Source organism: Nicotiana sylvestris, chromosome 5 (assembly GCF_000393655.2).
Source record: "Nicotiana sylvestris chromosome 5, ASM39365v2, whole genome shotgun sequence".
In the NCBI taxonomy this organism is placed as follows: Eukaryota; Viridiplantae; Streptophyta; class Magnoliopsida; order Solanales; family Solanaceae; genus Nicotiana; species Nicotiana sylvestris.
In genome coordinates, this window is record NC_091061.1 from 138,453,653 (window position 1) to 138,458,568 (window position 4,916).

The following is a 4,916-nucleotide window of genomic DNA, read 5'->3' on the forward strand; positions in this document are numbered from 1 at the left end:
GTTTCCGGGTAAAGAGGGGCAGCTGTGAGCACGTGATTTTTGCCCAAAGCAAATTATTCCCAGAAATTCAAACAAAACAATTTCTTTATTATTTTACAATTTTTGTGAATTTTTGTGTCATTTTCTGTTAATTGTTGCATTTTATCTGTGCATTTTAATTCATATAAAAAATACAAAAATACGCATTTGCATTTAGGATATAATTTTATATTTTAGTATTAATTAGGGGTTAATTTGTTTTAGAACAAAATATGAAGAAAATGACAAAAATAGTTCACTTTTGCATTTTTAATTGTTTAATTGTGAATTCGTCCCGAAATAGTTTTTAAAATAATTTTAGAAATCAATTAGTTTAATTGTGAAATATATTAGGACTTTATTTTAATTGTTGCAATTTTATAAAATCAGAAAAATACAAAAAAATATACAAGATGAAATACAAAAAATAGATAAAAGAAACAAATGAAAAGGAAAAAAGAAAACAAAAAGAATAGAGAAAGAGCTACCCACGATTTGGGCCATGCCCAATTGATTCACCCAGGCCCAACGTTTTTTTCCTTCCCACGACCCAGGCCCAAACCCCTTGACCCGGTCCATTCCCTCAGCTAAACGAAATGACGTCGTTTCGAGGGGCGTCAGATCAGGACCGTCGAGGTCTCTTGATCGAACGGATGAGAAGTGTGGGTCGTTGAGTATATTAATGTCCAAACATTACCCCCCTATCTCGTCTCTCAAACCTCACCCCTACCTAAACCCTAGAGACGCCGCCTCTATACACTCCGTCAAGCTTGCCGGCGGCGACGATGGTACTCACTCTGATCCGGACCAAAATAACACCCTAGGATCTCCTTTTCTCCCTCATCTCGAATCTGGCCATAGCATCCTCTGAATCATAGCCAAACGGTTCGAATCTTCGATTGAAGTTTTCCGGCCAGAACACCCCCCTTTCCAAATCCAACCAAATTAACACCCTGGAACCGACTTGGCCTCCTCTTTCAAACCCCCCAAACCTCGTCCTTCGAATCTCACCAGATATGTTCGAATATCAGTTTAAGTTTTTCCGGCCAAAACCCTAGATGCACCAAATCTCCCACACTGATACCACATGGTCTTTGGACCTTCCCCATGAAGAATTCACGGTCAAATACATTTAAATCCCGCTGGAATCGTGCGAATCTTTTTTTGAAAAATAGCCGGTAAGTTTCTTTAAGGGTTCTTAACATTTCTTTTATAGTTAATTAGTTGTGTAATTAGTCGGAGTCTAATTTTGTGTGTTTTCATTTTTATCTGGTTCAAGTTGTATCACAGTAGTTATTTGTCTAATAGAATCTAGTTCATCTTATTTCAGAGCTTAGTTTGATTGTCGTTTTGATTGGTTAGCTTTAAATTAGTAGGTGTCTTTTAAATTTTCTGATTCAGCTCAATCTCTGTTTTTAATTCTGTTAGATTAATTGTTAATAATAGTTTACTTCAAATGGTATAGTTTGTTCACTTCAGTGGATTTCATGTTAGTTTTAGGTGATTAGAGTTATCCGAGTAGGTTCAATTCTCATTTTAGTCGATCAATTGTTTCATTTAGATTTAGTCGTCAAGAGTAGTTCATGCAATCTGATTTCATGTTGAGTTTATGATGGTCAATTGATTAGTTTCTTAGTTGTTAATGGTGATTGGCAACTCAAAGTTCGGTAGTTAGTTTGGGGTTAGGATTTGAGTTTGAATTTAGTTTTTGCTGATTAAAACTCATTGAATGATTGCTTAACCAGGGTCAGTCAACAAGGGTGGGTTGGATTAGTAAATTCAAGTTAATAGAAGGGTAATATAGGGGATTCACTTGGGGCCTGAATTTAAAAACTACTACAAGCTCCTAGAAGGGTTGTTAGTTAAAAGTTCAGATTTGTAGTGTACTAACTTGAGGAGCAAGTTAAGAATTAAGGGACTGATTTGTAAATAGAAAATTGAGGGTTACCCTTATCTTTGCCTATAAAAAGGCATCACCAATTCCTTAATTGGGAAGTTTTTTGGGAGAGCCTCAACATCCCCCCAACTTCCCTAAGCTTTGAGATCTGAGATTCAAATTCAGAACCAAAGTCTCCTTAGCTTTTAGCTCTCTCTTTCAACAAAAACAAAAAAACAATATAGAAAATTATCCAAAAAATCAAAAACTACTGTTACATTAAAACTGAAGGTGAATTTCGACCTCCAGCTGCTGGTTTTCCTATCGTTTTGGTTCAGTTATGATAATTTGGGAATACAAAGGTCTGTTGGATGATTTCGAGTGGTTATTGGCCTATTTGAATTGGATCTATTGGAAATTTTTGGATTGCTGGAAGTCAAAGTGGAGTCGTTGCCATTTGTGTTCATTTTGGCGCTAGTTGGTAGATTTGTTGTTAGTTTTTGTTTTTTTTTAAAATCACTTCGGGGCTACTGAATTTCCTGGATTGCGCCTATTTCTACTGATTACTGTTACTGACCTTTGATTCTCTGCTGTTCATTCAATTCCAGGTACACTTTCAAGCCTGTTTTGATGTAATCTCACCAAACGAAAATGGAAACGAAATCACCACTTGACACTTGTTGAAGTTTACTGTGCTTTGTTAGTTCAATTTGCTTCAATTAGTTTAGGATTTCGTTTTGGATAAACTCCTTATTTTAGCTTATTTGTAGTGGACTGTTAAACTATTCATGTATAATGGACTGATCGAACTATCAGATATGTAATTATTCATTAGCCCTATCAGATTAATTTTACTTCGAATAGACATGATTTGAAATCAAAAGATAATTGAAACAGGAGAAAGGATGTTGAGATTTGTAGGCCTCGTTTGTTCTATTAACTGGAGACTGGACTGTGTTTAGACTAATTTGGACTATTGTTGATCATCAGTTGGCATTAGTCCATTAACTAGCTTAGGGGGTTTTGTGTTTTGATAGTTATAGTTATTTTAGTTCATGTGTTTGAGCTAGCCTCGATAGTTTATTGTTGAGATTTGGTTCGGAAATTTGAGTTGGTAATTGAGTTACCATTACTGTTGCTAAGGTCGAATTTATAGGATACTCATAATTGGAAATTTCAAACTGAGTAGTAACGTTGATTAGAACCACTTGAATCAATCTGAGAGTGTTTCGTTGCCTTTGTGCTATTGTGCCCAATTTGTTCACCTCTGGTAATGAATCCACTAGTAACGTATAAAGTAATTGTCCAGTGCTTCATTGATTCAAGTAAACATGGTCTTTTCTTGCTTAAATGGTTGAACACTTCGACTAATTGGAGGGCTTTCGGTGAGTGTTACTCAACTCGCATTACGACTGGGTTTGGGCCTCTGTGACTTCATGGACAACCTTCATTGGTCCAGATTGGAGGACCTAAATAATTGAAAATAGCTGCTTCTATTCATTTACAATACTATTTTGAATATTTTATATTACAGATTACGGCCCTTTTCTTCATTTTTAGAGACAAATAAAGTAGAAAATGTAGTCATTTTAGGATTGCCTTGTAAATAAAATATGAGATGAGCCTCGCCAAATATAATGCAAATTGAGGGGCCCTCAATAAATTTTATATTAAAACACTTAGAACTCGGGATGGGCCGTTTAGTGAATTTCACGACCTTCCCCAAAATAATAACGCGTTAGCCTCTTTAGGCGCGATTTTAATAAAACTACCTTCCTAAACTCGGGTGCGCATTGATGCGACCCAAATCCAAATCTCAACGGAGTCGAAATGTGTTGAAAATCACGGGTGCATTGATTGCGACGTGATTCGAAATGCATTTTCACGACGTTGCAATTCTTTTTAAAATAACGATAAAAGCGGTTTACGAATAAAAGGCACATAAGCTAGCATGTATTAAAATCAGATAAAATCAAATACAATAGTTGAGTGACCGTGCTAGAACCACGGAGTCCGGGAATGCCTAACACCTTCTCCCCGGTTAACAGAATTCCTTATCCGGATTTCTGGTTCGCAGAATGTAATAAGGAGTCATAATTTTCCTCGGTTCGGGATTCAACCGGTGACTTGGGACACCATTAATCTCCCAAGTGGAAACTATGAAATCTTAATAATAAATCCCGTTCCGGTTGTCCTTTAATTGGAAAAACTCCTTTATACCCTTGCGCGTGTATTAAAAAAGGAGGTGTGACAGTGGTCCTGTGTGGCGTTGGATTATTAAGCTTCTACATAGAGAGTTGGTAGTAGTGTTGTTACAAGGGCGACCCTTCAAAAAGTTATATAGATCCCGGGGAGTTGAACATTTGAGGACGAATGTTTCTAAGGAGGGACGAATGTTACATCTCACGTTTTTGTACGTTAAAAGTTTCATCTTTAGTTAATCGACGTAGACTCGGGGATGAGATTATCTTAAGGTTAACATATTTAAGCTATTTATAATAAGATAAATAAGTGTCATGAAGGATAAAGGATACACTAATTAAAGAAAACGAGTTTCATTAAAAGTGGCCAATTTGGAATAAAATACGGGTCGAGCGATAATACCCGATAATTATGAACTAGTACCATGCAAGGTACCATATAACCATGGTAGTATAATGTACAAAGTATATATAAAGTATATTAAAAATAGTATAATTTTAAGTAATTTGAGGTAATTTTTAAATTATGCGGGTAATTGGTTAATTACCGAGTAACGAGACATTACCCAGTTAACTAATAAGTGGATAAAAATTAATAAAATACGCCCCTCAAAAACGTGGCACAAAGCCACAAGACTAAGAATGACTCTTAGTCATTTATGCCAGGTGGCTTCCTAAGGTTATATTAGAATTTAACAAGATAAGACTTGTTATAAGTCTTGTTACATTTTTCATTTGGACAAAGAGAATCAGAACATCCCTAAATCCTAAAGAAAGAGACATACTCCATTTTCCTAGTTCAAAAACTTCAAAAGGCAGAA